This window comes from Trachypithecus francoisi, unplaced genomic scaffold (assembly GCF_009764315.1).
Source record: "Trachypithecus francoisi isolate TF-2019V2 unplaced genomic scaffold, Tfra_2.0 Lachesis_group10, whole genome shotgun sequence".
NCBI lineage: Eukaryota > Metazoa > Chordata > Mammalia > Primates > Cercopithecidae > Trachypithecus > Trachypithecus francoisi.
The window spans coordinates 119,499,017-119,526,276 of record NW_022681455.1 but is presented as its reverse complement, the minus strand read 5'-3'; the positions used below and the strand labels follow the sequence as shown (position 1 = coordinate 119,526,276).

The 27,260-nt window shown below is 42.7% G+C and overlaps 1 protein-coding gene across 2 annotated transcripts in view; it reads right to left on the bottom strand.

Annotated features, from left to right (window-relative positions):
* The window catches only part of WWOX (WW domain containing oxidoreductase), a 1,118,448-nt gene that overhangs the window by 357,327 nt on the left and 733,861 nt on the right, over nucleotides 1–27,260 (bottom strand). The window lies entirely within an intron of this gene.

Here is a 27,260-nt window from a genome sequence, read left to right as displayed (position 1 = left end):
AATTCCTTCAGAAATAAAAAGGCATATGTTTGGATCCATGATACTGAAAGCATTTTAAATTACATCAGTGTCTGAATCTTTATACGACAGATACACAGTCAGCATCCATTTTACCTGAAGACTTATTGCTGAGGGGTTTGCTATTAAATTACTACACCAAGGACCCCTCATGGCGTCTCTTGGTTCAGTGAAAACCTCCCTGGGATGTAGATATACGCTTACAAGCTGAGCTTCGTCACAGGAAGCTCACTACATCCCCACCATGCGGGACGGTGCATGCCACATTACTTTAGAAGTATTTATCTTCCCCTCCTCTCCACCCAGGGAAAGGCGAAGTACTGCAGGTTTTTAGATATAATCCTTGATGAGAAGAACAAACAAAGATTCTGCCTCATGGTCAAGAAGATTCATGAGGAATGGAGAGCAGTGAGGGGGTTTTAGCACATTAGGTTATGGAACGTTTGCTGAAACCTGATTTCTGGATGTTGATAATCAATAACGAAATAAATAATGATAACCACAATAATGAAAACAATACCAGCCTGGCCAAGGTGGCAAAACCCTGTCTCTACTAAACATACAAAAATTAGTCAGCCGTGGTGGCATGTGCTTGTAATCCCAACTACTTGGCAGGCTGAGGCAGGAGAATCGCTTGAACCCAGGAGACAGAGGTTGCAGTGAGCCAAGATCACGCCACTGCACTCCAGCCTGAATGACAGAGCAAGACTGTCTCAGGAAAAAAAAAAAAAATAATAATAATAATAATGACACCTGCTATTTACTATGCGTTTGCCACAGGTATGTATGGCAACATATTAACATATTGTTATAACATATAACATACTGTTATGCAACAAATTAAACATCTTACAGATATTAAATTCCCACCCTAACCCCATCAGGTATTTTCATTTTGCAGATAAGAAAACTGAGATACCACATCACTATTATCTGTATGACCCTGGGCAAGTCAACACTGGGTAGCAGCAAGATATAAACTGCAGTTCATCTGACTGATCTCCAATATGTCATTTAATGATGAGGAGAAAGAAGTCTGTTACCAAACTACTTTTTGAGAAAGTGCTAGATGCAGAGGGAACAATGAATTTATTAATGTGAAAAAGTTTCTGCCCACAAATGTGTACACTTTTAACCTTAAGAAACAGGTGGGAACTCCTCAATTTTTTTCCATTTCAATTGTTGTTAAGCTATTGGATTATTTATCCTGTAGGCAGTGCAAATGGGCTCTGTATTATTATTGGTGTGTAGCAAACTACTCCAAAAGGAAGCATCTTAAAAATTAATAAATATTTACTCCCTCACATAGATTGTGTGGGTCAAGAATTCATGAGCAGCTTAGCTAGCTGATTGGGGTTGGGTGTCTCCTAAGTCAAGATGGTCATTTCATCTGTGGTCATCCAAAAGCTTAAAGGGGGCTGGAGGAACTGCTTCCAACATGGCTCACTCATGCTGGCTGGCAATCTGGTCTGGCTGTTGAAAGCCTGATTCCTTGCTATGCAGATCTCCCCATGGTGCTGCCTGAGTATCCTCACAATATGGCGTCTAGCTTCTGCCACAAGGAGTGATCCAAGAGAAGCAAAGCAGAAGTCTCAGTGTATTTTGTCACCTAGATTCAGAGGTCATGCCCTATCACTTCCCCCTGTCAGTTCCACAGGACAGTCCTGTTCAGAGTAGGAGAGAAATATACCACAATGTAAAACCCAGGAAGTGAGGGTGACTGGAGGCCATCTTGACCTCTGGCTACCACAGGATCTCATCTCCCTTTGTCTAGACAGTCCCACGCTCTTAAGGTTGAACTCTAACATTTCAACAACACAACGACCTCGAAATGGGTGAGACGACAGAATGAAAAATCACCTTGAAGAAATACAAACCTGTCCCAGTCCAAGTCAGTCTTGATTGTGGGACCAGCATTATACAAGGATCCCAAAAGTGCTGTATTTCAAACAGGTAAGGAATGAATGAAGATTACAGGTACAGACACCAAGAGGCTTTAGCAATGATGCTGAAGATGGGCATGAAGGGTTTAAATGAAATGATTTCATAAATGTAAGGATATATACAAACTCCGATCTTTTAAAATGAATATATTACTTGTGAAAATGCATTAACAAATGAAATCTTAAAATACAACTTTTGAACAATTCATCTACAGCCCCTAAAGTTTATAAACTGGGAACAAAATTTAGGGGATGTCCACTCCATTTGAAAACAAAAAATCATTTTATATTTGGAGTCACTTTGGATTTTGAAACATATTGACTCAACCAAGATTTATTGAGCACCTCTATGTGCCTGACACTGTCCTAGGTTGCACAAAGCAGTGAAAGAGACAGATAAAGTCCCTCACCTTCTAGTGGGAAAGATGGGCAATAAACGAATACAAATGTGCAATATAGCTTCAGTGTGAAAGTATCAGGATCATTATCTTCTGAGGCAACCAAGCATTTGAGTCATATAGGCAATGACCTTTGCTTTAATCATTTGACAATTAAATAACTTATAATGTCACTTGGCTCAGTCCCTGTACTTCTGCCTATAAGAAAACTCTTTTACTGTAGTGCTACCTATAAGAAAATTCTGATCTTCTCTTCCTATTCAAATTAACAAGAGCCTTTCAAACTATGTGATAATTATAGTTCCTGTTGAAAATTATTTTTTTTGTGACCCTGGGTTTACACATCAGTTTCTGTGAATTTGATTATTGTGAGTCTACACCTAACAGAAAGATCTACTCTTAGTGGGCTCACAAAATATAATTTCTGAATGAGCAAGTTTGAGGGTGAAAGCCATATTGCTAATGAACCCCTCAAGGTAAATACCACAGGCAAGCTTCTGGAAATGAAGTCACCTTTCCTTACTGTCCACACCTACCCTCTTTCAAATGATAACTCACATGTAATACATTAAAAAATTTATACCTAGGAGCTGCAAAAGAAACACTACATGCAGAGAAACCCAGAATACTGACAGAGGTGTTGGCACATTCGCGACTGCCATCCCCTGCTTCCTTATTCATGACTCATTGATAATTGATCGCAGAAATCTTCCATGTGGAGCCAATATGGAACCAGAGTTCTACTCAGACACCACAAAGGGACACTAAGAACTCATCACTGTGAAAAGACAATGGAGCTTAAAGACCAGGGGTATCAACATCTGTCTGTCCCAATAAGATTGGGTTCTTTTTATGAATTGAGCCCTGAGTCCACACGCCCCTGGTTCATAGGCAGTGACTGATACAGAGACGCAGGTGGGTCCTGGATGAGGCTCATCGTTACACAAAGCTTCAACAAAGGTGAAATGTGGATGGTGATGATAAATATGAAGTAGGAGTGGAACTCCAAGGAATCGTAAACAATGGGGGAGAGGGGACTAAACAGTGTTGTACATGAAAGTTTCATTGCAACATTATTTTTAGCAGTAAAAAAACTATAAACAGTATAAATTCCCAGTTACTGAAGAGTGTATGAGCTATAAGAACTCTCTATCACTTGAGAGCTTTTATCTAGCTGATGTTTGACATTAATAATCACTATGTTACAATAGGGGAAGACACTTGTGCTATAACGCAAAGTGAAAAACTCGGGATGTAGTATCAATGTATTATAACTAATATTACGGGGGGGGGGGAACTCATTCATACGGGAAAATCTGAATGAGTTAACCAAACATTGACAGTGGCTGTTGTCTGGAGTGATGATGACACACTGGCTAGTTATTATTATTTTCTCTATTATTCTTTTTTATTTTCCTCTGGTATTTTACAGATAGACAGACAGACACACACACAGAAACTGGTAGTAAACACTTCTGTAGACTAAAAGCCAAATTCCCACTCTATCACTCTATTTTTCTTTTTTTTTTAAGACGGAATTTCGCTCCTGTTGCCCAGGTTGGAGTGCAATGGCGCAGTCTCAGCTCACCACAATCTCCACCTCCCGGGTTCAAGCGATTCTCCTGCCTCAGCCTCCCGAGGAGCTGGGATTACAGGCGTGCGCCACCACACCCAGCTAATTGTGTATTTTTAGTAGAGACAGGGTTTCTGCATGTTGGTCAGGCTGTTAGCGAACTCTCTACCTCAGGTGATCCGCCCACCTCAGCCTCCCAAAGTGCTGGGATTACAGGCATGAACTACCGCGCCCGGCCTATCACTCTATTTTTTACGGGTCCTTTGACTCCAGTAGGAACAATGCAAACCTCTCCCTTTGCTCACTGCATCAAGATTAGAAATCTAGTCTAGGGAGGGAAACAAACATATTGTGTTTTGTCCTCAAATACAAAGTCTGCCGAGGAAGGCCTATCTCAAAATGTGGTTGTGTTTTTTGACAGCTTTGTGATTTTGCAGTTCCTAGGAATGAGTGACTCTGTAGCAACATGCCCACAGGTGAGTGCTCCCAATGGTAACAGAGACTTACACTGACTCTTGTACATTTGGGCAGATCAGTGGCCCAGCCGGGAGGGGTACACAGTTAACGTTGAGTTGTTGTACGGATTGTCCTCCATGGGACGCCAAGTACACCCTGGGTAGCTGTGGCAAGATTGTCAAGTTTTCTCCAGTGACCATGCCCATGGCTGTCTGGTGGCCACCCATCCTCCTGCTGCTCACGGCAACTATGTCTTTGTGAGTCATCGCAGCAAATGGTTTTCTGCACCTTCACCCCTAAATAGAAATATGATCACAACCAGCAGAAAAAGAAGCACACTAACTTATCTGCAAGGATAAAAACTGGGCTAAATAGATGTATAGTATCATTAAGGAAATACACAATCTCAGAGGTGGTTTAAAAAAAAATAGTGGAGGTCTCTGTGTAACTCCCGTCTATTTTGGGAATCTTACATATGGGACTGAGAACGGGTGGTTCAACCTCATCATTACCCTGTTGGTAGGGGGAGAGCAGACTGATCTAGGCTTCGCTTTCTGCTTCAGGGTCAGCCCTAGGCAAATCTGTTAATTAGGCTAAATTTGGCCACTCACATACTCCTTCGCTTCCTACTCTGCACCCTGTTTCCTCCCGACACCAGGCCAGGCTCCCTGTACCCTTAGGCAACACCAGATAAAGGGCTTTCCATTCCCCAGCATACACAGTGCTCACTCCACCTCATGCCCAGTCTCTCCTGAGCTCTCTCTTCCATGGTGTGAGCTGATAAACACACAGAGCTTTACATTTTAACAGTGGTTTTTTCTCCAGGTGCTGCTCTAGTCCAAAAGCCAGGTTCCAACAGTTAGCAAATACAGTGCGTTTAGTTAGACTGTCTGCGAAGGTGTATGGGGCAAACATGACTTGAAGTTTTTCTCAACACTAACAACAACGTCAACAACTGAAAGCAGCACTGACTGGGAGTCTACGGTGTACAAAGTTACTGTCTTTCTTGTTTTCCATATGCCACCCCTAATTTGTTGGCATTTGCTGGATATTAAGCCACTGCAAAACCTACTGAGTAAAAACAGTGACCATTTTTCTTGTACTTAGTTTCTGAGTCTATGAATGGGCTGGGCTCTTTGTCTGGTGTGGGTTGTCTTGGCTGATCTCTACTGGGCTATCCGGTGTGTCTGGGGTCAAGTGGTAGCTTGGCTAGTAGCTAGATGACTCTAGAGGGACCTCACTCATATGCCAGGCACTGGCAGGCTATCAGCTGGGGCAACTGCTCTCCCTTTATGTGGCCACCATCCTCCAGCAGGTTAGCTCAGGCTTGTTCAAGCAGTGGTCACAGGGTTGTAAGTAACAAAAGAGAAAGTCCCAGTATCCAAATGCCTGTCATGCCTCTGCTGCTAAGGTTCCACTGGGCAATGCCAGTCATACAGGATGGGTGTTAATGCAGAGAGGGAAAAATTGTTTTCCTTTTTCTTTTCTTAAAACAAGCTACCATTTTTACAATTTACCATACCTTCCCCAAATCCTAACCTTTAGTTGGTATTATTTCCATCTTCCAGAAGAAGAAACTGAGACTTAGTTAAATAACATCCCAAGGAAAGGTCAGCATAATAAACCCAGTTGTGGTGTGGCTAGATGCAGTGGCTCACGTCTGTAATCCCAACACTTAGGGAAGCTGAGGTGGGAGAATCACTTGATCCCAGGAAGTTGAGACTAAGCTGGGCAACATAGCAAGACACTGCTCTCCAAGAAAAGAAAAGAAAAAAAAACAAGTCTGAAAAAACCCAGTTGTTGTGTTGGATTGGAATTAGGTAAAAAACACACATTAAAATGTACATATATATATATATAATTTATAATATATACTGATATATAATCAATATATGAAAAATGAAAAGTGCCCAGATAGAAATATAAATAAATATACTAAAATTATAACATATATACAGATACAGGAATAAATGGAGATAGGTGTATGTGCATGGGTTAGTATAACACACATATTTCTAAACTCTATTGAGAAATTCTAAAAGCAATGACATCCCAGCAGTAATGAGCACAACTAGCAGCCAGATCTTCGTTCTAAATGTGATTCTACAATAAAAGGAAGCCTCCATGGAAAATAATTCCCAGATTGCGGCAGGGAAGTCCAAGATGAGTGTGTAAATCCTCTTACAGTGCCAAAAAGTAAGAAAGTGCTCAAAAAAGAATGGGGCATGTCAAAAGCGTGCAGGAATCGGCTTGAAAGACCTCCTATGGGCCAAAGCTGGAACAATTTGAGCAACAAAATACATCACCATACTGTTGTGTTATGACCTACAGGATAAAATAAATATTCACGTGCCCGTACCAATATAAATGGAGAAGAAGAAACAGCCTTCCACAAAGAAGAATTCCAACCAGTAAATAGAAGGCATGAGAGAAAGACAATATCAACCACGAGAATACCACAGTATGATTCATTGCAGGCAAGACCCCCCAGAGGGATGCTAAAATTAATGGATGAAAATTTGACACGTAGTCCCCAACTACCTCCCCCAAGATATTTATTAATTACAAAGGTAAAAAATGATCCTTTACGGTGGAGAAATCCAGCAGATACCACTTGAACCAAGAGGTCAAGGCTAACATCACTAGTAGTAAGATATTTTCACATTATATATCCTCTGAGTTGATGGCCAAGGAAAGGCACATCACTTATGTATATTCCTCCCAAAAAAGGCACCACCTCATTCTAATCAAGAGAACATATCAGACAAACCCAAATCAGAGGCATTCTATAAAATAATTGACCAGAACTCTTCAAAAGTTTCAAGGTCATTAAAAACATAACACATGAGAAACTGTCCCAGACCAGAGGGGACTGGAGAGATACGACAATAAGTGCCAGGAGGTACCTGGTTGTAAAAGATGGAAGAGGACACACCGTCAAATCCAAATAAAGTCTGTTGGTCAGTTTTAGTCTGAGTTTAGTTAATAGCATCATACCAAGGTTAATTTCTCAGTGTTGAAAAATGTATCATGTTAGTATTAGGGGAAGCTGGGTGAAGAGTACATGGGAAATCTTTGCAGTATTTTTTATGACTTTTCTGTAAGCTAACATTTATTTCAAAATTTAAAAATTACAACAAACCAACCAATCAACCTTTCCCAAGGTCCCACAGCTCCTGACGACTAAGTCTGAATTCGTATCCACTTCTGCCAGATTCCAAAGTCCATGCTTTCCCTCCCGTGCAGTGCCTCCCGCATCCATGCTGCCATCTTAGAATTGGTTCAGACTGGACTAGGCCACCCCTTCCAAATGAATTACTTTATGGGAAAAACTGGTGGCACAATGAGACATAAACCCATCTACCTTAAATGGGGAAAATGAGGCACAGGCTCATTAAAATGGACGTGGAGAATATTCACTCCCATATTCGCTCTCAGCTCCATGTCTTAAGTGCCCAGATATGCCAGCTTATAATGTCGTTTCTTGATTCCATTAAATTAGTACAGGATTACATATCTCAACCTTCAACCATTCTGTCACTTAAAATGAGTGTCTGGAAGGCCATCCTTCCGGAAATATTAGTTACCTTGTCTATTACTTACTTAATCATAGCTCGGAGTTATTTTTTGCCTTGTGGAGGCTGACTATAAATTATGGACTATTACGCAGCACAGCCACACTTAGTAAATTATATGGCATTGGGAAACCCTTGCTTTGGGGGGAAAATTACACATTTCTTTAAAAATACATTTTATAAAATATTATGTTAAGCCTATAAAACAAAATCCATGAGCATACTTTGTGGCCTTAAGGACATATTTGACAGTTGACACCAGTTTCCAGGCTGCTCCTAAACAGGGTTTGGAACGGAAAACTTCTCATTTGAATTCATGACAGAATGGCCGTGGTCTGTGAATTTCTACATGCAGACAGATACGAGGAAAGGCTAGAAACCTTGTTGGTCTTCGTCCATGATGCAGCAAATAAATTAGCCATGCAGCCTTAAGTTTCATTTTGAGCTGTAATAGCAGACTAATAGGCAGTATTTTTTCACAGTTATGAATGGATTCCATTTTTTTTTTTTAAGAGCAGTCCATAGAAGTACTTTGGTATTTGATTAAAAAAAAAAAAAAAAAGACAGCAAGATAAAACAGTGCATGAATGCAGGGCTATTAAATAGGAGGAGACAACGACCCTTTGGAATGAAGGTTTTCCATTTGTCTGTAGCTTTTCCAAGCGCTTCACTGGGCTGTGTCCGCATGGCTGGAGAGAGCCTTTCAGGCTGGCCAAGGAAGTTAAGACTTCCTGCCTCAATAAGCCAGTCTTTGTTGTTCTGTCAGGGCCAAAGATCCTGAGAGTCAGCCACCACTAGCTCTGGCCACTCTGGTGTACGGTCAGTCCCTGGTGAGCTGGAGTGAGGTCATTGGGTCAGCTTACAGGGTGACATTGCCAGACTATGCCCCAGCCAACTCTGGCCAGGGAGAAATAAATATAAAAGACTCAAGAAGGAGGACGGCATTGGGGTTTCCAGATGAATCTTGTAAGGCAGCCAGTTGCCCAGCTTAAAAGTCTGCAAAATCTTTCTTTAAAAACGTATGTTTTAATTTGAGGATATTAATTGCACGGAAATTATTTGACTGTATGATTTATAACCCCGCCAGAATTCTGCGGTCTTTCCCTCCATATGTGCTGTTGCCATTTTCCCTTTTGTATACCTATCATTTCCCATTGTTTATCTTCCCTGATTGATGTTCGGGCTCGGGATGTTTTCTATTATGAGATTCATAATTATCACTGGTAATAGAGAAGGCTTCCCTATTATCTTCAGTGAGACTGCCCAAATTATTCATTGTAGCCCACTGGTACCACATGGCAGGAAAATAAGAATTTATTTCCCGTCCCAGGCATATGGTAGATAAGAGGATGTATTTATTTCTCCATGTTTCAAAAGGATTAAGCTTTGAAAAAATAAATATCACTTAGGCTGTCAGTAAGCAGAACTTTATGGTTCTGAGTTTAGAGGGCCTCTCTTGGGCTAAGAATAGCACATCTAAACTCTGGTTTCAAAAAGAGGGGAAGGTATGGAGATGGGGAATCACTTACAGTTTTACTTGGCTAAATAAACAGATGCGACCGATTTCAACCACGATACCGGTCTACAAGGCACCCAGCATCACCTTAGACCTCCACGTTAAATAACGCACCAGCTTATTTATAAAAATGTTACCAAATTCCAGCAGTCTTTAACCCGTGGCTATTCTCAGAGCATGTTGAATACATCATCTGGGTTTTGCCTAATTACACATAATTAGGAAATGTAATTATGCTTTTCGGTGTTGCTCTGCCATTAGGAACCGAGTGGACAGCTGAAATGCTACCAAGGATGCAGCGCTTCAGAGAAAACAAATTAAACATATGAGCCAACCTCTAAAAATAGGGATTGTGCTGAAGGTTAGTAAATCAAACTTATTTAAAAAAACATAATAAATTGCTGTTGGCTCTGGCTAAATATTTGATGCAACAGTTATGCTGGCTGTCTTTGTATTGGGGACTTACTTAATGATACATTATTTGCATCCGTGCTGAGCCAGGGAGAGGGAATGAATTATTTTGCTCCTCAATGACTGTGATTTGCTCACTTTCTCATATAGTTATGCCTTTTTATTTTTACTTCCTCCTTTACACTGGATCCCTGCTCTAGCCAAGGAAGTGATTTCCAATTATTCTGTGTCAAAGAATCACAACACTTCATTCGTGGGTTTGTTGCATATGGAGGGTGCTGATGCCCAAAGCTTAGGCAAAGCTGACAGTGATCGCATTCCCTGAGCTGGGCATTCACATCTTAGAAGCATAGGAAGGGGCGACTGGGCTTTATAAGTCAACAAAACAGGCACCACAATAAGCAACGTTTTCCAGATTGGGTTGAACATGACACTGACCTAGGTGGCTTTACCACCCCAACAACTAAGAATTTCGCAGGTCGGTAAATACAAAGATCGCATTCTTTAGAGGTACAAGCTCATGATGGATCTGGAACTGGAAGCTTTCTATGTTCTTTGCTTTTGTGTTTATTGAATTTTCCTCTTCTAGGACAGTGGCTGACAGTAAAAAAGTCACACACTCCATTAAATGCACTATTTATGGAAACATTTCTACGATGCCAAAAAAAAAAAAAAAAAACTTAACAAGAGAAGTGATTGCCAAAAGCAAAGACCCAAACATTAGTGCAATGTTTGCAGCACTTACAGTAAAATAGCCAGCCCTGTTAACAAACATCCTCTCCACCTGCCAGTCCTGCGAAGAGTGTCTGTGTGTGCCTGCATTTTTCTAAATGAGATTCCTTACCATACTTCTTACTTTTTTCTAGAGGGTATATCTTAAGTCTATCGTCATCCCCCCTTGTATTCTATTTTTATTTTGATTTGAGACAGGGTCTCTCTCTCACCCCCGGCTGGTGTGCCGTGGCGTGATCTTGGCTCACTGCAACCTCCGCCTCCTGGGCTCAAGCGAATCTGCCACCTCAGCCTCCTGAGTAGCTGCAGCTATAGGTATGAGTTGATTTTTTACTTTTTGTAGAAATGGGGTCTCACCATGTTTCCCTGGATGGTCTCAAACTCCTGAGCTCCAGAGATCCACCCGCCATCGCCTCTCAAAGTGCTGGGATTACATGCATAAGCCAGCATGCCCAACTCCTCTTGTATTCTAGGTACACTGTTTCCAATAATCTTAGATCCTTTCCCACTCATTTTCAACTTTTTGTTTTTTTCTTTTTTGAAACAAGGTGTCACTCTGTCACCCAGGCTGAAGTAAAGTAGCGTGATCCTAGCTCACCATAGCCACACACGTCCAGGCTCAAGCAATTCTCCCATCTCAGCTTCCCAAGCAGCTCAGACTACAGGTGTGCACCACCAAGCCCAGCTAATTTAAATTTTTTTTTTTTTTAATTTTAGAGATGGGGTCTGGCTATGTTGCCCAGACTGGTCTCAAATTCTTGGCCTCAAGTGATCGTCCTGCCTCAGCCTCTAAAAGAGCTGGGATTACAGGAGTGAGCCACTGCACCCAACCCATTTTGAATTTTGGCTTCCTCCTCTTCAAGTGCTTCATTGCTGAATCTGTTGAGAATGAACTCCTCCTGGATTACTTTATGAGACACATTGCTGATCTCTCTAATCTCAGTTCAAAACACACCTCCACAAAGGCACCCAGTCAGTTCAGATCTTCCTGGTCACCTTGAAGGGGAGACGCCGATTACTATTCACCTTTACAGTGTATCTCTTATATCCCTTCCCTTCAAGAGACTCGTTGGATGTCCCACACATCTGCCAGCTCTGCCCGGTGCATTAATTAGATTAGGATACTCAAGTCCAGCAATCCAAGACCCTCTTTTCAACAGAAATATTTTATAACCCCTTACCAAGGTCCTGAAATGAAATTCATGAATAACACAATCTACCCACACATATAATTAGCAAAAGTAATACGTCATAAATATAAAAATTTTTTAAAGAAAACATAATTGATGATAAAATAGTATGCATTTTCAAAGGTAACTGCTCTGACAGGAGTATATCAGAAGCCCATAATGAAATAGTCAAATGTTTGTACCTACTTACAGGTTTGGATTCAAGAAACATAAGACAAAAATTCACCAGAATTTTGTTAACGTATTCTCACGATACTTAACATTTTGAAAGCAGCGTTACATATATTTTAATACAGACATCATATTGGTAAACCAACTTTGAAAATTACAAAATGAAAACTGAAACAATCATCCTGATTAGTAGCATCTGCCAATTTCCATGGTGTAAATATTCTCACCACAGTCAGTTTCAAGCTACCAATATGGTATCACCGAATGCAGATCTTGGAAGAAATAGGCAAAATCTGCTCTCATGAGCTGCTCGCTGGGGGCAGCTCTAGCACACAACTATTTAATCCCCGTGAATACAAACAGCTACATATGTAGACAGATCACATGTTATGGCGACTCAAATATTATGAGCAGCGCCTCATGATGTTTCAAGACGGTATTGAGACCTTCGTAAAGATTTGAACAAAACACCACACAATATTCCCTTGATTTAGAAGGCCCCTGCATTTCTGGAAGACTCGGTGCATCTTGTGTATCCGTGTAAGCACAGTGAATTCTGGGGTCAGATCATTGCAAACAAGTTTTTTACCGAAATGAATGTCCAGGGGCACAGGTGTATGTGACCGGGACATGGGCAGTTCTTTGTTATATTGGACTGACTATGGCATCACAGGATGGACCCGTGGACCCCACCTAAGCCCCAAAGGCAATCAAAATGCCCCCTCCACTGGCAATAGTCCGTCCTACTATTGAGAACTACATCTAGATGTTTGCTGTTCAAAGTGTGCTACCTAGAACAATAAGACAGGTATCCCCTGGAAGATCAGCAACTTATAAGAGACATAGACCACAAATATATACACCTACTATGCACCCACAATTTTCTTGGAAAAAATCCACATATATACACATATATACATATATACACACATATACACATATATATACATATTTACATCTATGCATATATATATATATATATGTACATACACACCTACTAGGTACCCACAAAAATTAAATTAAAAAAGGAAACAGAGACTCTCAGGCCCCACCTAGACCTACTGAATGAGAATCCAAATTTAACAAGATCCCTGGGAGATTACTGAGCACATCACAGTTGGAACAACTACTGGAGTAGATAGTGAGTTTTAAGACTTACCAACTGTGTAAGAATATTGCTTAATGCTGACATAAACAATGCAAAATAAACCACTGGCTTTGTAGACACTACATAATAAGCCTCCCTTATAGTGGAATCATGCCATGCCATCGCTCCTCTTCATTATAACCGTGCTGCAGAGGCATGAGGACTTTTGCATCGACTGTGGGCCTACTGAATTTGTCAACCACAGACGTATGGTGTCCTTACCATGCCTCATGCCTCCTCTCCCTGATTTCACACAAGAATCGCTCTTCAAAAGTAGAACAAGACATGAAAGAAATCAAGGCGCAAAGAAGTTCAGGACTTTGTTCAGTGTCACAGAGTCAAGAACGTGTACAGTTAGGACTAGTGATGGCAATTCTTTTACATTAAAAAATTATTCCATGAGTACACACTGAGGGTCAACTGCGAGGCACTGTCCGCAAAGGGTTTCTCCCATCCCATAATAACGTATTTTGCATACAACTTCATGCAAAGCATGTTCTCATGTGCTAATTCATTTGATCTTTCAACACCCGGTAACTTGTTAACTCTACTGAAAGATGAAGAAATTGTGGCTTAGAAAAGGGAATGGAGGATCAGAAAAATGAAGCAACTTGCTCAAGTCACTAGAAAATGTAGGATTTGTGCACTCACCTGCCCGGAGGCTTCGCTAGTGTCTGGGGTTGGGAGGTCACTGGAAACAAAAGCACTTGGAGAAGTATCCCTAGAGGATGATGAGATGGTTTGGGGAGCTGGGTTCTTCAAGCCTTCTCCTAACCTATTCCTCAGTCCCAGTTTATCATCACCAACCAAGCATGACACTCGGTAGGAACATAACCAGGGATGTATTTTCCAAATCAGATATGCCCTGCAGCCTAAGCTTATTCTACCCCCTCTCCACCCTCCGTAACAGTAAGAACTTCAAGAAATTAAAATGAGAAAATAAATATGTGCTGACAGTCTGGGATGCAGTTCAATTCACAGACATAAGTAATATTTATTGCAAAATATTAACACCTATTAGCATGAGGAAGAGAAAAAACAAGAGGTCACAGCCCTGTCCATAAAATGCATCCATTCTGAATCCACAGTAATCCACATGGGTTCCTAGAAAGGGGATCTTGTTGCTGTCTTTTGTCAAAATCAATGCCAAACCAACAAGTTTCAGCACAGCCTTTGGACCTCTCTGAGGACATGCAAAGGTTGGATATTACCAAGCCAGGGAATAGTTAGATGTAATTACATTTTAAAACCTCTCCATTTTATATCGAGGAACAGAAGAGAGAGATTGGAAGGGAGAAAGAGAAAATATATTGAAACAGAAGTGGTGACTCTCTCTGGGTGGTGGGCTTGTGGGTGATTTGAATTTACTTTTTGATTTTTCCCTCCAAATGTTGAGCAGTTCTTTGATTTTAATGACAGTTTTTATTTTTGAGATAAGTGTAGATTCGCATGCAGTTGTAAGAAATAATACAGCAATCTCATGCGCCCTGGATCCAGTTTCCCCCAAAGGTGGTATCTCAAAAAACTCTAGTACGATTTCACAACCAGGAAATTGACACTGAGACAGTCAAGATGCAGAACGTTTCCCTCTATACCAGGATCCTCCACCTGGTGTTTTATATCCACTCTGGTTCCCACTTACCCCCAACTCCTCTCCAATCCCTGGCAATCACTCATCTGTTTTCTTTTCTCTTTTTTTTTAGACGGAGTATCACTCTGTTGCCCAGACTGGAGTATAGTGGCATGATCTTGGCTCACTGCACCCTCTGCCTCCCGGGTTCAAGCAATTCTCCTGTCTCAGCCTCCTGAGTTGCCGGGATTACAGGTGTGTGCCACCACGCCCGGCTAACTTTGTGTACTTTTAGTAGAGACAGGTTCTCTACTGTTGCTGGCAACAGCCCTTCAATAATTCACTACCTTGATCAGGCTGGTCTCCAACCCCTGACCTCAGGCGCCCCACCCGCTCGGCCTCCTGAAGCGCTGGGATTACAGGAGTGAGCCACCATGCCCGGCCATCTGTTTTCTATTTTTATAATTTTGTCATTTCAAGAACGTCATGTAAATGGAATCCTATCACATGTAATCTTTTGGGATTAGCTTTTTCACTCTTTTAGAGTTCTTTTGCAGCCAAAGAAAATATTCTTATTGTGTATATGTGTAAGTCTCAACATTGTAAGATGCAATTGTGTCATTAGCTCTCTAAGAATCAACATGTAGGAGTACCCAAAGTCTCCTCTGAAGTCAGCTCTTTGACCCTCCAGCGTGTGGGTAGCTTTTCTGTCCTTTCCCTCCTGAGTGCTGTCCTCACCCGACTCACTGTCACTCTGCAACGCCATGGCCCAACTACCCTGCCTTTTGTTGATGCTCGCTTTGCTTCCTGGGAATGACCAAGGCACAGCCCTCCGTGTATCCTGCTTTGCACACCTCTGCTTCACCACCACCCACCACAACCTGAAAAGCTACCTTCCAATGGGCAGCCTGACAGAATTGAACACGGAGGCTCTTAAGCTACAAGTCTTTCCCACAACCCCAGAGACAAAGCAGAAGGCACACGGCCAAGATGGGCTCCTGGCCTCTAACTGTGCCCGTCTTTCTCAAAATGATAACAGCCTTGGGAGAGGAAGAGACCTTTGGAGAAACCTTTGGAACAACACACAGCAAATGTACTCATTCAAGCTTTCTGTGCCCTTGAGCAGGTAGGTCCCTGGGACTCTGTTTTCTCATCTGTAAAATGGGGACAATAATACTTACCTCTATATTTATTGATATTTCTACACAGGATGACTATGAAAATTAACTAAAATAATAAATATAAGACTCCTAACCCCATGCCCAAATCTAGGAAGTATAGATACATGGTGGCTATTGTTATTACAAATTACCAAATCAAAGTAATAAATATAAATTCCCCTTGGATTTCTTTTTTTTTTTTTTTTTTTGAGACGGAGTCTCGCTCTGTCGCCCAGGCTGGAGCGCAGTGGCCGGATCTCAGCTCACTGCAAGCTCCGCCTCCCGGGTTTACGCCATTCTCCTGCCTCAGCCTCCCGAGTAGCTGGGACTACAGGCGCCCGCCACCTCGCCCGGCTAGTTTTTGTATTTTTAGTAGAGACGGGGTTTCACCGTGTTAGCCAGGATGGTCTCGATCTCCTGACCTCGTGATCCGCCCGTCTCGGCCTCCCAAAGTGCTGGGATTACAGGCTTGAGCCACCGCGCCCGGCCTTCCCCTTGGATTTCTAATCACTCAATCTTTGTCAATCCCTCTTTCTTGCTATATAATACAAAATATTTGGTTCACCAATAAATGGTTTCTACGTAAGAACTACGCAGATGCCTCACTAAGAGGTCTGTATTAAATCTTCAACCTTGCATTGCTAGAAAATAAAAATAAATAAATAAAAAAAAAAGCATATCACTCCTGAGAAGTGCTCAGGCTTTGAGTGATGTCAAAGGCCTTTGAACAAGCCTTATAAGTGACATCCATATTTGTCCATTTTTGACTTAAATTGCTTTTGGTTCAACCACTGCCGTGAATTGCCTTGATGCAATATCATACAGAATGACACAAAACACAGAGGAAGAAGCAAGTGGCTGGGCGAGGGTTAGGGAATAAAGGAGTCACTGCCTCGTTCACTTCTCTAAGTGTTGGAAGAAATGAAAATGAAACTCGCATTGAAAGGTAATCTCTATGAACCGTGATAAGAGCAAGTGACATTTTACATAGCTGAAGTCTTCTGGTTCAGCCTAGCAGTTATAATAAAAGCCATTTACATGCAGCTAACCATTTTTTTAAGTTTCCACCTGCTATTTTTCTTTTTTCTTCTTTTTCTCCTTCTTCTTCTTCCCCCCACCCCCCAAGTAGCAAAGTGCCATCTGCAATTCTGGAACTTCTCGTTAACATAATCTGGGCTCTGGTTTCCATTGTGTGGGATGAAGAAGCGGCTTCTATGTTCTAGAGAACAACCTCCACTCTCCCTGTTTCTCTCTTCTGCTGCACTTGACCTTCCATCTCTCATCTTTTGCTGGCAACCTCTGACTCTGAAAAAAAAAAAAAAGTTCTTGGCAAAAGCCCATCTACTACTTGGCCCCCTCTGCTAAGAAATTCTGTTTCATCTCAGTCCTGTGATTAGGAATCCAAACCACAGGGGCTTTTGGTGTACAGAATAATTAAGGAGCTCAGAAATTAGGTCAGAAATCCTGGGGTCCAGCCTCATCTCTGCCACTTACCGGATGCCTGATATTAAGTGAGCTGCTACAGTATTTCTGCATGCCATTTTACACACCCAGCAAATGGCCTAATGCCACCCACCTCAAAGATGGTAGCAAGAATTAAATGAGGTACTGTATTTGCAAGCCCTGGTGTAGTGCAGGCACTGAGGAAGGCTCATTCTCTTTCCTCCCAAATGACATAGATGACTTATTAAACGTGGCAAGGGGTAGAAGTGTCTGAAAGTACCAATGTGAGATCCTACTAGAAGAGTGGATGCCGTCCTTCAGGTGGGTCCACAGTAGTATGCCCTTGCAGAAATAAGTTTCTGGAGTGTTCAACCCCAGGGAAACCACTGTCGAAATCACAAAGACGGCCTCCTATCTCTGCCGGGGCCACTGGCTTTGCAAATGGAGCACAAGGTTTTAGCTCCCCATGTGGCCCTGCCAGTTGTCCATCCCTAGGTCACAGCGGTACAGATTTCCAAGGAGTCCTCCCTGGATTGCACATCAGTGTGCTATTAGTCTGTGAAAAGGAAGAGTAAATCTAAGTGTTAAAAAAAAAAGGCATGTTAACCACTGTTGTTCCTCATACCCTTACAAAGAAGAGGCCAGGCGGTACATGTAGATCTCTCCATTTTCACGTGTGCATACAAGGTCACTTTCTCAAGGAATCAATAGAACAACCTGAATACACAATTTTCATGTCACTATGTATTTTGGAGTTGAAATGCATTGAAGGGAAAAAGAATAACGAGGCTTTGAAGAAGTGGCAGCTTAGGTAGTAACGTAATTTTATATTTCCTTGTTGTTAGTCTCAAATATATCTGAGGATACAATTCAGAGCTCTGCTTACATAAAAAGTCAGAAACAAAAAATAAATATGTTGAATTCAGATTTGAATTGTTCCTGTTTTTCTACCAAAAGAAGTCGAAGACATTTTTCTAGATGTCTGTTAGCAATATTTTGGCATCACATTTGTTGTTGTTGTTATTTTTGTTTCTCCCTCGATCTTATAACAGGTTGAGTTTCAGAACTGCTGTGTGTTCTTAGGCAAGTCATGTGGCATCTCTGTTTCCCACTCTACAAAACGCATTCATAATAACTGGTCTAGCCAATGGGACTGCTATAAGGTCTCATATCAATATGTGTGTGAACAACTGTGTGAACATTCTTACGTGCTGATTGTGTGATTTCAAGGGTATTCAGTGTAACGCCACCTTCTCTTTCTTTAACACACAACTGATCCACTAACATGCTCATGGGCACTCGTAACATTGAAGGAATATTTCCCTTTTAAAGTCACTTTTGTTGCTGGCCCCTTTAAGAGGATTTGACCATTATCGACATGTGGGTTTAAAGCCTCTACTTACTACTAGAATATTTTGCACAATGCTTTGAATGTTGTAGCTAAAGGGATAAAAGCTACAGACTAAAATATTAAATAATCTCGGTAGGTGAATAGATTTTACTAGAATGCTGGCACTTGTTTTCTAGGTAGTAAGAAGGCCACTACAATAATGACAGCCAATGTCGGATAACGACAAAAGCAAGGCCTTCAGGGTGAGATACACTGGATGCAAGCCTATATCCTTGGGCTTCATTTTTGGAGCTTCTCCCTCTTCCTCTGTCAAATGGGCACATTAACACTCTCCAACCCCCTTAAAAATTCGAGAGGAAATTGAACAAAAAAAAGACTGGAAATGAAGCTTGTAGAACACTCAGCACAGTGTCTGGATCCTGACAGCCCTTCAGTAATTATGAACTGCTAATATGATTGCTCAGACTAAGGCGGTATGCATGATTATTACAAATAGTCATTATCATAATGTTGTTATAAATAATCATTAAAAACTAAAGCTTCATATTTATATATTGCATATTGTATTTTGGTTCTGGGTAAGCTAACATAATGATTTGACATACGCAAAACCCTGAAGGTAGCCTTCCTCGTTGTCTGTATCCCTCTGTACCCGAATCTATAAATTATCTCTGCAATGTACAAAATCTTTATTCTGTTAAGAAGTCAGTGGAATGTTTATGAAAACTCAAGAATTCCTGGAACCCTGTCTCCATCTGCAACCAACTACGCTGTACTTTCCGATCATCAGCAACGGGGATTTTACATTGCGGACCCCTGTCCTTGCTGCCAGCCTTCAGACCTTGTTTACAGAACTCCTGAGGATACACTTTTCTCATTTACTATGTTTCTTTGGATGGCAACCTATACACCTCTCAATAAATTTTGCTTTACCTAGGAGCTGACGGGCACAGAAACCTAGATTCAATTTGTGCCGATTTATGAGACACATGCACGACAATCCTGGAAACTTTCCTGTAGCTCACTTTATAAATTAACCCCTTATTTAAATATTCTGCAGACTTAGCATAGGGCAGCATTCAGTAGAGACGTGATCCCAGAGCAGCCTTTTGGGCCTCCCCGTGTTTGCTACCAGAACACATGGGCCCTGTTCAGCACAAACAATGCAAATTTACAAGATTTATGAGAAGAAGGGAATGCTCCTATCCCGTTGTTATTCAGGCCACAACATCGCTGGTCTTACAGGCTCCATACTACTCAGTTCCAGACGTTCAACAGCCGGACTTGGGATGCATGTGTAAGCAGTGTTCTGATTTGACTGATGGCTTCACTCATTCACTCATTCAGCTGAAATGTTCCAAATGCTTAACAAATGCAAGATACTAAGGCTGAAGCCAAAGGGATACAACACAGAACGAGACACAATCCTCGGCCTCAACGAACTTATATTCCACTGGGCGACACAGTGCCTGTATGGTACGATAGAACACTCATGAAATGCATAAGCCAGCAAACCTTGGCTAGAAGCCCGCACTTACTTGTGAGCTGTGCGACTCTGGTAATTTACCGAACCCTCTTATGCCTCAGTTTCCTCATCAGCAAAATGGATGCAGTCACACCCAGTTTCACAGAGGATGCATTGAGGTAAAAGCATTCAATAAACTGCTGTGAAATCTCTAAGCGCCACACAGATATTCAAGATTCTTACGCACGTCAGTAATGCACAAGAGAAAGGAACATGTGTGCAGTAAATTAACAAACGAAAGACTAGGAAAAATCAGATACAAGCACCATAAGCCTTCGGGGGTGATGATAAAAGAGTGTCCTCACTGCATGTTGTAGGTATTGTAACCCAATTTTCTGAGCTCATAGAAGAGGACAATGATGAGGAAGGAGAATAGAAGGCAGGAGGATGAGGAAAAGATGGTCAGGCCATTAAGTAAACATGAGAACAAGAGCCACACTGGAGAAACAAGCTGTATGCAGGAAAGAGTGCAAGCTGAGGAATGGTATAAACAAAGAAAGAGTTTATCATTCCAGTGCTTTGAGAGGATGAGGTAAGAGGATTGCTTGAAGCCAGGAGTTCAAGACCAGACTGGACAAAAAAGCAAGCAAGCGCCATCTCTACAAAAAAATAGCCAAAATTAACCAAGCACAGTAGTGCACGCCTGTAGTCCCAGCTACTCGCGGGGCTGAGGCTGGAGGATCGCTTGAGCCCAGGAGTTGGAGACTGCGGTGATCTGTGATTGCACCACTGCACTACAGCCTGGGCAAAAGAGCAAGACCCTGTCTTAAAGGAAAAAAAAAAAAAAAAAAAAAGATCAAGAGAAAAGGCTGAGCCTGGCCACTTTGCTTTTCTATATCCCACCAACTGATAACACCAATGGGGACCTAGGAGATTGTCCAAATGGCAGCAATCCTTTAAAGAAAGCTTCTTACTTTCAGAGAGAAAAATAAATAGAACTGCTTGGGCTCAAAAGTCACTGCTGAAATAATTATAAATGGATGTCATCTGTCTTTGGGTGAAGTTCCTTAATGAATATGACAGAGGAAGCTCGAGCTTCCCACTCTGAGGCATTTCCTCCTGCTGGCCTCTATGCTCCCCCATGACACAGGATTCCCTTGGGTTGTCCATTCTGTAATGGCAAACCCTCCTGAGAGGGCTGCCATAGGACATGGATTCATACTAGCAGGGTGACGACTTTTATAATCCAAGAAGGAGACATTTTCCCATACTCCGTGCCACTGCCAAGAGCCGAACCAGTGAAGTGAGCAGGTGTTAGGAGAGTCAGAGTGTGTGGAGTGGCAGAGTGTGGTGGTCTTAGGATATGCCCACAAGTTCTTTGATAGACCTCCCTTCCAATGGTGGAGCCAGGCTCCCCTCTCCTAAGTAGGGTCTTTACTGGTGTACTTCCAATTGATAGAACGTAGCTAAAGGTACAGTGCATGATGTCTAAGCATGGGGCTTAAAAGGCCATGCCACATCTTCCTCACACTCTCTCTGAGATCAGTCACTCTGTGGGAGGCCAGATGCCATATTGTGAGGCTGCTCAAGAAGCTGTACAGAGAGGCCCCCACGGTGAAGAACTGAGGCCTCCTGCCGACAGCCACATCTGTGAGCCCCTTGGGCATGGAACCTCCCCTTCAGTCAAGGATTCTGAGCCTGTAGCCCCAGCCAAAGCTTGCTGGCAACTTCAGAAAAGATCCTGGGCTAGAACCACCCAGCTAAGCCACTCCCTAATTCCTGACCCACAGAAACGATGCGATTCTAAGCACTTACATTTTGGGGTAATTTGTTAGGCAGCAATGGATAACCGTTGCAGATACCTAGGTGGTGAGTTCGTGGATACAGGCAAAAGTGACAAGAGCAACACAGGTATAGCTACCACCAAAAGCGAGGAAAGAGGAAGGGTATTTGAGGAAATTACAGAGATCACCAATATGAAAACCTGCCAAGGATGTTCTCCTCCCCCATATCTCCTAAGAGACTGCATTCCAGCTCGGCTTGACATGCAGTGCTACAGACAGATGCTCATTAAAAGCTTCTGGAGGCCATAGTTGTAATCATTATTTTCACTAGCATTTACTGAGTACTTACTGAATATCGGGGATTATGCTTTGTGCTTTACATAAATTATCTTATTTCTTCTTCTCAATGCCCCTCACAATGGAAATAGTATTATGATCACTCTTTCACAGATGAGAAAAACTCAAGAGGAGAAAGACTGAGTGACCCACCTAAGGACTTTCACCTCATCATCATGCAGCCTGCCTCCTGGTGTGTAGGTCACTGATGCTGGCTTTGTGCACCTGGGCATGGCCACCGGGGACTCCCATGTAGGGTACCAGGGTATACTCAAAGCCACAGGATAAACTCACTGCATCTCCCTAGAGCATCCATTTTATTCACTGCTAAGCAACTTAAGACATCATTTTTACATTTACATGAATACAGATATTTTGAGTGAAATGTAAATTTCCCCAGGAGCTTTTAGGATACATCTTGGAGGCTGGTCAGGGGCTACTTCAGGGGATATCAGTGCTCCAGGATCATAAGTGTATTCTTCGCTGAAAGCACTAGCTAAGACACAGCTTCGCAAGGGGGAAATGAGGGCTGGAGGGCAAACATGACCTCAAAAGTCACAGGGATGGTGCTCAGAGAGTCAGGGTGTTCAGCCCCCAAATTCTGATTGGTTCTCAGTTCTGCAAACCTCTCCAACAGCCAGGCTGTCACAGCTGCAAGGTCTGGGGGGCTTGGAACGAAGTCCCTTCTTCTCTTACACAATTCACTCCCAAAACATCACATTCTGTCCCTCCCCTTCCACTAGCATTGTGATTACTGCTGCATCATTAGTGCCCTTAAAAAGAACATGGTTTCCAAATCCTCCTAAACATGTTTGCAATGACTGCAATGGCGCTTTTGGTAAATAATTGAAGAAGAGGCGCCTGACCTGGCGGCTATAGTGCGTGAGGATGGGGCTGTAGGAGGAGGAAGAAAAGGACGCTCTGCAAACGACAGAAATAGTCATTTACAGTGGCAAGGAGGTAAGGAACTCTCTGACTCCCAGGGGGCCCCGAGCTGCTCAGATGTTCCCTCCAATACAAGCTGATGCCGTCCTGCTTGGCCAAATCGACCTGAACAGCCCAGAAAGCTGCACGGCCATACCTGTCAGCCTCAATCGGCACTGCAGAAATTTTGTTAGGAAAATAGATGTACTGAGATTCAATTTTTCGATTGTCTGAAGGCTTAATTTAGTGACCTTGGAAAATATCTCCTAGAGGTGAAAGAAGACGCTGGGAATCTGCCGGGGGGAAGGAGGCTTCCCCGGTAATGGGTAATTTGTTTACTCTAATTTTCAGGCCTCTTCAGGAAGCCATGAAAATAGTCAGATAGGTACGACCATTTCTTACAAAAAGTGGGGGAGGGGAGAGCCATAGAAAACAGTGAGAGAAACCCCCAGGCACACTGTACCGCTTTCTCAAGAGCAGGTAGGCATTATGATAATACGTACATATATGTGTTATGTGTATATATATAAATATGCTTATTATGAAAATGTTCAACATACACAAATAGAAGACAATAGTAACCCCACACACCTATCATTCAGACACAAACATTACTAGAATGTTAACATTGCTTCTTTCCTTTCTTCATCCTGTCTCTCCTCTTCTTTCTTCTTTCCTTGCGGCAACTCTTGCTGCAACTCTTGCTGCTGCTGTTGCACAAGTATTTTGTTTATTCTTTAAATTTTTTATAGAGATGAGGGTCTCTGTATGTTGCCCAGGCTGGTCTTGAACTCCTGACCTCTAGTGATCCTCCCACTTCAGACTCCCAAAGCACTGGGCTTACAGGTGGGAGCCACGTGTCTGGCCCCAAAGTATTTTAAAGCAAGCCCAGACCTCATGTCATTTTTCCTCTGCTGAACGTATATGTCAGATGGTATTTGGAGGAGGCGGGGTTGCTCTGGTGCTCAACAGCTTTTCTCATTAATAAAACTGCTAGCAGGAGGGAGGAGCTCTGGAATTAGGAGTTCCAATTTTGGCTACAATCTGCAATTCCCATAGGATCTTGCAATACTCTGAACCTCTGGGTCTCAGTTTCCTTACATTGGGGAGGATAATGACTCATAGATCTGTTGGGGGAACTGAACGAGACATGATTTTCTAAAATCCTTGGCACAGAACCTGGTACAGGCTAAGGGAAAGGGGTGATGATTGACTGTATGTGTCTTGGACACAGGATGACAACACCAAAAATTAAAAGAAGGCAGAAAAAATTGTAGGTGTCAACTTGACTGGGCCACAGGGTGCCCAGATATCTGAATAACCATTATTTCTGAGTGTGTGTCTGTGAGTGTGTCTGAGTGTGCTTCTGCATGAGACTAACCTTTGAATTGGTAGACTGCGTAAAACTGATTGCCCTGCCCTGTAGGGGTGGATTTCATCTAATCTGTTGAAGGCCCAAATAAAACAAAAGTCTGGGTAAGAGAATTTTCTCTCTTTGCCTGACTGTCTTCAACCTGGGACATTTGTCTTCTGCCTTTGGATGAGGTTTCTACCATAGGCCCTTCTGGGTCTCCAGATTACTGGCTACATTTCTTGGGACGTCTAGGCTTCCATAATTGTGGGAGCCAATGTGACAGTTCCTAAAATCTCTGTCTGTCTATCTAGCTATCTGTCTATCTAGCTATCTGTCTATCTGTCTTTCTCTCTCTTTCCATCCATCCATCCATTCACCTATCCATCTTCCAGAGGGACCCTAACTTATGATGATTCTACTTATGATGTTTAGAGTTTATGATGGGGTGGAATGGCAAGGAGAAGGCCAAGGATTTAAATCCCAGCTTTGCCATTCATGGCTCTGTCACTTTGGCAAGTCCCTTTAACCACTATAAGTTTTGATTACCTTACCTGTAAAAGGGGGAAAACTACTCTACATTTTAGGATTACATACAAGAATGCAAATAGAATGCAGAAAACGCTGTTCAAACGACAGTGGCCTGAGAGTCTCCATTACACAGTTTCCAATCCAGCTGAGGCTAAAGGGCAATTACAAAAGAGAAATAATAACTGCACCCACTTTATAGGGTTGGAGGACTAGACACAATATTGGCAACTAGAATTAATAAAAGTTCCCTGCACATAATTGGCACACACATAATTAATAAAGGGCAGAGTGTGACATTTTATACATAATGACAGACTATATCATGTTGATTATTAGGACATGTGTCTGATAGAATTTGGTACATAGTAGGACCTTAATAAGTATGATGTATTGTTATTAATTAAATTATTACATATAATTATATACTAATGACAATTAAAAATACCCAGTGCAGTGCTGGACTTTAAATGATAGACACCCCATAGATACATGGCAGGAAACAGTAACACTGATGGTGATGACGGTGGCAGAATCCTGTACGTGGCCGTGTTGCCTAAATGTTGGTCCTAACCGTATCCCTTCTTCTCACTCGCCTCCAGCCCAACCTCGTATTCTGCATCCCCCAGTTTTCACCTGGCCCCTGGATTAACACCCAGGTCCATTGAAGGCTCTTCTCTCTGGAGGCTGTGCTTTTTACAGTCATTGTCTTTGCCACTGTGACATGCAGCAGAAGCCAGGTCTTGGAGTCCCCAGTCCCCCACGGGGCATTCAGATTAGATTAGCTGGCCTCTCTCTTTCCTACTGTCACTTGCTGCCTCCTGTAGTGTTGGCAGGGGTGTCATTAAGGCCTCATGGCCTGAGGAGCTATTAGACACACCAGGGCTCCCAGTTGCCAGTGCCTGCAGCAATCTGCACCTCTTGACACCCAGCAGCTAATTTCCTTTCATAACCTGACAATTTCCACAGCAACTCTGTCCGCAATCATGTCAGCCAGCCTAGCCCCCTTACTCTGACTCCTACTGAGGAGGTGCAGTGCCTGGTTCCCATCCTGAAATAACAACACTGGCTGCCGGATCCATATGTTTTAGTTGTTGTTGCTGTTTTTCTCTGAGATGGCATCTTGCTTGTCGCCCAGGCTGGAGTGCAGTGGCGCCATCTCGGCTCACCGCAACAGCTGCCTCCCAGGTTCAAGTGATTCTCCTGCCTCAGCCTCCCAAGTAGCTGGGATTACAGACATGCACCACTACGCCTGGCTTTTTTTTTTTTTTTTGTAGTGATGGGGTTTCACCATGTTGGCCAGGCTGCGTCTCAAACTCCTGACTTCACGTGACCCACCGACCTTGGCCTCCCAAAGTGCTGGGATTACAGGCGTGAGTCACCACACCCGGCCCCTTTTTTCTCTTCGACCTCGCTCTTCCAGCTCCTTTCAACCCTGGGGTCTTCTTGCCAGAAAATGGGGCTGGAAATGTGTTAAGGAGAAACTTGGAGAACAGAGGACAGCCTTAGAGATTACACACCTGATCTGGAGCCACACAGACCCCAGCTCCATTTCCTCTGTGAGTTTATGTCACCGAGCCTTACTTTCCTCATCTGTAAAATGGTCAGGATCATCGTGCTTCCCCCGCACATGGTGCTTTGATGTCATCTGCGCAGAGCTCTGAGCACAGGGCCCAGCACTTGGCCAGCGAGCAATTAACGTCTGCTCTCACTGTCTTAGAGGATCAGCCATTCAGGTTTTCATTCATTTACCCTCTCACTTGATGCCTATGTACTTTGCAGGTGGGGGAACAGCTAAATTTGATTTAGCCCCCAGAGAAAGGGAGCCTGGAGTTCTGGAGAGGACAGCAGGTTTGTGACCAGAGAAACCAGGGATCAAAGCTCTCTGGTTCCCTTGCACCATCTATACCATGTGCAGGCAGGAAAGCGATATGAGGAGGAAATCATCTAAACCCAGCTGGTTAGTCCTAAGGAAGGGAAGGAAGAAACATATTCAAAAAAATGGAATAGCTTGGTGTCCGGCCTGTAGTGTGTGATCAATGAATACCACTTCCACTTACAGGGAAAGGGAGACTGAGGCAGACGACAGCTAAGGAAATCCAGAATTGTCACACAGCTGGTGAGATGGGCGGCTGTGACTGTGACCTCATACTACCCCTCATACCTCACCACTGTGCTCTCATCGTGGGTCGAATGGTGGCCTCAAAAAAGGCAGTTC